We start from the raw sequence: 7920 nt of genomic DNA on the forward strand, positions 1-7920 counted from the left end.
TCTAAACATTCATTCATGTAAGTAACAATTACAATGCTAACTCCAAGTTTGATTTATTTGCGACATATTGAATCATATTGATCTTAAAACACCTTAGTTTGGTTGGCTTTTGTAAAATCCCCTCATTGAAGGGTTAATTATAATACTCACGACTAATGACTAATTACTAAGTATTGAAGGATAATTAAGGATTCAGATTCCAAACAGAATAATGATGAAACGTCCAACTATCGTGTTTGAAAGAAGGGGGGGGGAGGCATGAATAAATTGCTAATTTTAATAGAGTTATGGAAAATATATACAATAAGATGGCATTTATTGAAATTAAATTTTTGCGTCTGTTAACTTGTAAGGGGATGAACGTTTTATTCAATTAAAATTATTTTCATTTAAAGTTCAAGATACTTTGAATCTTATTTTTCGCATAAAATTGACGTCCTTCAAATCTTATTGGAACTAAATAAAAAAAATCTTAAAAACTTTCAGTCATCAGGTTAGAATTTAGGGGAAAATTTGATTTTAATTATAAGAATATAATAAGGTTATGGAAAATATATAAGAGGATATTTTTTGTTATTAAATATTTAACCTATATTATAAGCATGGTGGACATTATAATTCTTGCACCACTCCTTAGGAATTGTCATTATTCAATTAACGGGGATAAAACATTCAATTAACGAGGACAAAACACCATCATCAACAATTTAACGAGAAATGTTGACTACCATTCTGGATAGAAAATCTTAATCTGAAATAACAATGAACTGAAATGACGGGAAATACAAGCTCTCGTGTACGAAGGCGGCTCTGCTGGATACACCATAAGTCGCCTGCGCTTCAAAGTCTTCTTAAAGTAATCCAGAAGACCAGAATTCAAATGGAACAAAACTTTGGTGGCATTAAAACAATTCATCACAACCTTGAGATCACCTTAAATGTCATCCTCTCTACAAAAAATTATGAGAGTACATTATTTAGAGACAAGCTAAGCCAACATCTAAACTAAAAAGCACAAGAGAGTCCGCAAGTCAAGTTGTAATTTCACAATTTGAAAGCATGCCATTTAACCTTCACCTTCACAAAAAGTCGAAGCTTCTAGACCTATTATTAATATTGGTCCTCATTCACTTGAGTAAGAAAATCTGCAAAATCAAAATGTCACGGCTTGTGCAATTAAAATAACAGAAACAATAGAATATCAACTAGCTCAAGGTATTATTTATGAGAAGTTTAGTCACAGAGAGGAGAAAATAGAAGAAACATAGGAGAATTACATAAGGGAGAAAACTTGCAGAATAACAGAGGAGAATCCATCACTCAAAAAGCACACACTCTAACAGATCCTCGGCCTCTTTATATAACTTCCCAATCCCTCCCTAGCCTCTCTCAGCTTCCACGTGATTCTCCTTGAGCGGTTGCTTCTACGCAACACCGTTGGCATGGTAGGCACTTGGTCTTGTAGGTCCTCCTCATGTGAACAGTCGTGAGCCTCAACATTCTCAGCTGACTCAACATTCTTTAGCAGTCCATCATCAGTAACATGATTCTGGACCTCTACAGGGTCAGGCCCCTTATAATCAGGCCCATTCCTGACAATGGCCTCTCCTACAAGATTGACCTTGTCTTCAAGGTCAAGAGATGGGTATCCTGAAAGAAGAGACGCCGCATCTTCCCATGTGTTATCTTGTGACCCATCCCAGTAGACAAACACCTATGTAACCTAAGCAAAACCACGATAAACCTGATGAACCTGAAGAATCTCCGTAGGATAAATAATAGGCCCTTCTGGTATAGTCAATAAGGGAAGAGGCATGTAGGATCCATCTGGCTCACTATGGCAAAGCTTACGGAGCAAAATATGAAACACTGGGTGAATCTTAGCATGAGATGGGAGCTCCAAAAGGTAAGTGACAGACCCGATACATTCCACTACTTTGAAAGGACAAAAGTACCGCATACCTAGTTTCTGATGATGTCGGAGAGCGACTGAGTTTTGACGGGATGGCTGTAACTTAACAAGGACCCAATCACTTGCAGAGAAAATATCATCGCATCAAAAATGATCTGCATATTTCTTCATACGGTCCTGAGCATGATGAATATGTTGTTTGAGACGATGCAACAAGACATCTCGCTTGCGAAGTTGCTCATGCAAATCAAGTGGTGTATCAGAAGAGGTGTAGCCAGTGATGGGCGAGGGTGGCTCACGACCATATACAACTTGAAAAGGAATCATTCCAATGGCCGAATGAAAAGACATATTATAACTATAAGCTACCTAAGGAAGGAGATCGAGCCATCGATGTAGGCAATCATTCACAAAACAACGGAGATACATCTCGACACACCTATTTAGAGCTTCTGACTGACTATCAGTTTTGGGCAGTATGCAAAACTCGTAAGCTATTGAACATCTTGCATTTGATAAAGCGAGCGCCAAAAAGAGCTAGTAAAGACTTTATCTTTATTGGAGACAATAGAGCTAGGCATCCCATGTAAATGAACAACATTCACTAAGAAAGCTTCGGCCACCTGTTAGCTAGTATAATTTGCACGCAATGGAATGAGATGTGCGTATTGGATAGCCTATCAGTGATCGCCATGATAATAGAGTACTAGCGTACTAGAGGCAGAATAGTGATAAAATCCATACTAATGGAGTCCTAGATTTGGTTGGGTATGGGCAAGGGGCAGAAAAGACCTACAGGTAGAATTTGAGCTATTTTAGCCCACTGGCAAGTCATGCATTGACGTACAAAACACTTAACATCACGTTGCATATTAGGCCAATAGAGAGTAGCAGGTATCCGGCGAAAAGTCTGCTAAAAGCCTACGTGACCACCAATGATAGATGAGTGGAATTCAGACAAGATTTGTTGCAACAACTCAGTATCCTCAAGAGGCATCACCACCCCGTTGTTATAATATAAAATACCATCCTGAACCATAAAACCAACTAAGCGGTCAGGCTCTCTAATAATGTCAGCAGAGAGCTATTGCAAGCGCCCTGACTGCTGAGAAGCCGCAGCTATGACATCAAAAAAAGTTGACTACAGTTGATGCAAGGCCATAAATGTCACTCGCGACAGTGCATCAACAGCAAGGTTTGTTTTTTCTTGGTCGATACTTAATAGTAAAGTGATACCCCATCAGTTTTGGAAGATAAGCTTTTTGTTCGGGGGTCTGCAACACCTAACGATCCAAGTGTTATAAACTCTCTTGATCAGTTTGAATGGTGAAAGTGTGCCCAAAAGGTAGTACCAAAACTTAGCCACAGCCTATGTGATGGCGTAAAATTCTATAACATATGTTGACTGAGCTTACATGCGACCGGATATCTGTTTGGAGAAAAATGAAATAGGGTGCCCATGTTAACTGAGGATATCTCCTATTGCACAACCAGAAGAGTCTGTTTCAACCACAAAGGGTTGAGAAAAGTTGGGGAAAGCAAGTACTGGAGCCTCACTGAGAGCATGCTTAAGCTGTTCGAAGGCTATCTGAGCCTTGTCTGACCACTGATAACCATTTTTCCATAAGAGTTTGGTCAACGGGCTCGCCAATCGTGCATATTGTCATATAAAACGTCGACAGTAACCAATGAGGCCTAAAAAGCTGCAAAGTTGGGATATTTTGGGAAATCGGCCATTGCTGCACTGCTGCTACCTCAGAGTCATCCATGGCTACTCCTTGAGCAGACATGATATGCCCTAGATATTCCACCTTTGTTCTGCCAAAAGTGCACTTGGACCTTTTAGCATTTAATTTGTGTTGAAGCATTACTTGTAACACTAGTTCAACATGCTCTAAGTGTTGAGACCATGACCTATTATAAATCAATATATCATCAAAGAATATTAGCACAAATTTTTGCAGATAAGATTTAAACACATAATTCATTAAAGCTTGAAAAGTTGCAGATGCATTTGTAAAACCAAATGGCATAACAAGCCATTCATCAAGGCCCTGATGCGTTTGAAATGCTGTTTTCCCCTTGTCTTCTGGGTGCATTCTTACTTGGTGGCAGCCAGCTCTAAGATCTAATTTGGAAAAATACACCGAACCGCCTAACTCATCTAGCAACTCATCCACTGTGGGCATTGGGAATGAGTCTTTCACAATAACCTCGTTCAGGGTTCGATAATCAACACACATTTGCCATGAACCATCTTTTTATTTTAACCAGTATAATAGGTGCAGAGAACGGACTTATGCTAGTCTGAATCAAACCATGCTGTAATAATTCACCTACCATTTTCTCTATCTCTAGTTTTTGACTGTAGGGGTATCAGTATGGTCTCACCTTCACTGGCCCCGTCCTAAGTTGAAGAATGATTCTATGATCGCACTCGTGTGGTGGGACCGGAAAGGCTATGTGGGCTATCAAAAATTGAATGACATTCTGCTAAAAGTGCCTCAAGATCAGGTGGGACTTCATCTACTTCCACATGTGTCTTTGTATCGAGGACCTTAGTTGAAGAAAAAATACAGAGTTGACAGCTCCTGCATCTTATAAATGATGGAATTGATGGAATTGGGCCATTGTACAAGGGACTTGAGAAAGTCCATTCAAAGTCACAAAGTTCTCTAGTCTAAGAATTTAATTGAAGCATTGCTATAATCTGCTACATGGGGCCCCAATGTAGCCAACCATGAAGACCCAATTACAACATCTAACCCTGTTGTCTCTAACACAAGCTAAAATGTGGATCATATGTCCATTAATGGTTATAGGTAATACTCGAACCAGGCCCATACCCCTCATAACTTGCCCATTCCCTACGAAGACCCGTATTAGATGAACTGGCTCCACGGGTAGGTTGAGATGATGTACTATTCGTGGATGTACAAAGCTATCAGAAATGCCATCGTCAAGCAAAACTTGCACCGTGGCTCCATTAATTTGACTGGAAAAATGAATGGTAGTATTACCCCCTGTTCCGTTATAAGCCTACAAAGAAATATGATGGCATGTGGCCGTTACATCCCTTGGTGGGTCTTTTTAGGGTGGAAGAGGTAGTTTTGGGACGTCTTACTCTTCATCAATCTGCAACCACATGAATTGACAATTGGCATACTTGTGAGTCGATGTGAATTTCTCATCACACGTATAAGATAATCCTTTCTCACATCTGATGGCAACATCGATGAGTTCTTTGATGGCATTGAATTAATGTGACTGGTGTGAGATGAAGCAGGCACTGTAGTGAGCAATCTTACGCTCAACGGCATCATTCCACTACTTTCAGTCATCACCGCTTTCCCTTTATCTGAAAAAGGCATTGAGGTCAACTTGTCATTAAACAATCTCACAAAGCCAATAGCTTGCAACAAATCAGAAGGAGTTTGAGCAATCACCTCCCTTCTTAGCTCAGGCTTAAGCCCTCCTACAAAACAATCCAGTAATGCCTCATCTAAAATTCCTTCTATACAGTTGGCCAGGGTCATAAATTGCTGATGATATGCCTCCAGCATATCCGTCTGGGTAAATTTGAACAACTGTGAATGAGGGTGTTCAAATTGGGCTAGTTTGAACTGTATCTCCACTGCTCTGGTGAGACTTGCCCAGGTAGTTATATGATTTGACTTTAACATCATTTGGAACCATGGCATTGCGGCTCCCTCCATATGCACCGAAGCCATGATAATATGTTGTGGGTCCGTCATTTGATAGAGGGAAAAATATTGTTCTGCATGAAATATCAAGCTGGGTGAGTTCCATCAAAATGCGAAAAATCTATTTTTACCTGGTGTTGAGGAGCGCCATAATTTTGGTTATGATTTGATAAAGAATTTTTGCCAAAACCAGTGCCTAGCGGATTGTTACGATTCAAATTGTCCGTCATCCACTTCAAAACTTCTAGATGCGTTTTTATCTTCTCAATTCTCGGGTTGGGAGCTATAAGCAATATGTCTGCTAGAACGTCCATCGCATCCTTTTGCAGGGAAAGATGTCATGCCAAATCTCCAAAAGCTATCTCCAAGCATTCCATCCCAGCATTGTTAGCATTCTCCAATCGTTCTACACATTCCCGTATGCTCTGGAGGTCACTACCTAAATTCTTCACGTCATTGGTTAGCTCGCATAAACATGTATTTTCTACCATGGCAGTGATTTAACTCTCAACAAAAGCACCTTCTGTCACATCTCATGCAATTAAAATAACAAAAACAATAGAATATCATCCAGCTCAAGGTATTATTTATGAGAAGTTCAGTCACAGAGAGGAGAAAACAGAAGAAAGAGAGGAGAATTACAGAAGGGAGAAAACTTGTGGGATAACAAAGAAGAATCAATCACTCAAAAAGAACACACTCTAACAAATCGTCAGCCTCTTTATATAACTTTCCTATCCCTCCCTAACCTTTCTCAACTTCCTCGTGATTCTCCTTGAGCGGTTGCTTCTACGTAGCACCGTTGGCATGGTAGGCACTTGGTCTTGCATGTCCTCCTCACGTGAACAGTCGTAAGCCTCAACTTTCTTAGTTGACTCAACATTCTCTAGTAACCCATCATTAGTAATTTGATTCTGGACCCCTACAGGGTCAAGCCCCTTAAAATCAAGCCCATTCGTGGCAGTATGTGATTGCAATTCTCTCAAGCTATTTATAATTATAATTACTGGAAATCATATCAATCTATCAAAATGAATTTGCACCCAGCGTGACTTCAAGTTTCTACATGAAGAAGTCATAATTAGTTAGTTAAATGGAATATAATGCGACATACTTTATTTTATATGCATCCAGGGATTTACGAGAATAATGGGCACATATAAAAGCAGCAGCATATACTTGAGCCGTGGTGATGGGCACTGCACCAGGGTGGTTTAGAAGGAACTGGTTATCATCAATATATTGGCTTTGCTCACCTTAAAAGCAAGTGCTAAAAGGTAGGTTTCACAATTATAAAATAGAAAGTACAAATTATTCAAAAGTTAGGTTTCACTACTACCAACCATATACTATGAACTAACAAAGTAGAGGAAGAGCAACAGAAGAATAGTAGAAGTCGAATAAAGTTTCACATCACCTTGGGAGACTGCAGAAGAAATCGCCGACAGAGCACCGATAGAAGGCAAAGTTTTTGGGTTCCGAACCATTAAAAGAGAAGTTAAAAGATAAAAACCAATGAGATGAGGAAAGCTTATGAAACTTAATCCTCACGTCTGCTATGAAAAACATGACGGTTTGACTTCAGAAAATTGTAGAAAAGGTAATTTAGACTACTTCCTGAAAACAAGAACTTTGATTTGATGTTATAATCAAAGAATGGTCATTAACAATAATGATTTGACAAACCAGAATGAAGCAGAGTGCCTGAAGGTCAAGAAGTGAAATGACAGAGCTTGCCTGGAATTGAAGCACGATACGGGAGCCAGGTGAAAGTGGTTAAAGAGATCTATAGAGAAATTGAAATTACAATGAGTCATGGAAAGGAAGGAAGGAAGGAAGGACGTGACTGAGTAGAGGAACTAAGGGAGTCGAGCGACGTCGAGTAAGGGATCTATGGAAAAATTGAAACTCTTAACGATTAAAGAAATTGAAGGGCGTGGGAAAGTGTGATGGATATGAATGAAGTTAATAGCCCCTAAATCTCGAATTTATATTAGAATTGGAAATTTGAAAATGCGCCTGCAACTCCCTAGAAATTAATACTCTTGTGAAGTTAATGCTCCATGAAGGTGAAAATAAAAAATAAATTGAATATCGTTGACCAATCAAAATATTTTTTTAATAAAATCAACCAATAATAGAAAAGAATTAAAATTATATTAAAGTTGATTGATTGATTGATTGATTTTTTAAAATCATAATAAACAAAAAGACACGTCAATCAAGGTAAAAGGGCAAAGGTTAGTATTTTTTTTTGTTCATAAAATATCAAACTCATCATAATTTTTTCAATTTAATTAAAAA

General features: G+C 38.8%; 1 long non-coding RNA gene across 3 annotated transcripts; it reads right to left on the reverse strand.

Annotated features, from left to right (window-relative positions):
- Positions 1–654: 654 nt before the first annotated feature.
- LOC129310070 (uncharacterized) lies at positions 655–7543 on the reverse strand. Of its 3 annotated transcripts, XR_008593011.1 has the most exons (5): positions 7034–7543; positions 5359–6678; positions 4304–5270; positions 1078–1145; positions 655–950 (listed from the first exon to the last, which is right to left on the reverse strand). It is a non-coding gene; the product is annotated as an uncharacterized LOC129310070 (long non-coding RNA). The 3 variants fall into 3 exon arrangements; XR_008593012.1 differs by having other exon boundaries at positions 4759–5270; positions 5359–7543; XR_008593010.1 differs by having other exon boundaries at positions 5359–7543.
- Positions 7544–7920: the final 377 nt, after the last annotated feature.

The sequence above is a fragment of the Prosopis cineraria genome, unplaced genomic scaffold (assembly GCF_029017545.1).
Source record: "Prosopis cineraria cultivar Desert tree isolate PC_DT_omini unplaced genomic scaffold, ASM2901754v1 PC4, whole genome shotgun sequence".
NCBI classification, from domain to species: Eukaryota; Viridiplantae; Streptophyta; class Magnoliopsida; order Fabales; family Fabaceae; genus Prosopis; species Prosopis cineraria.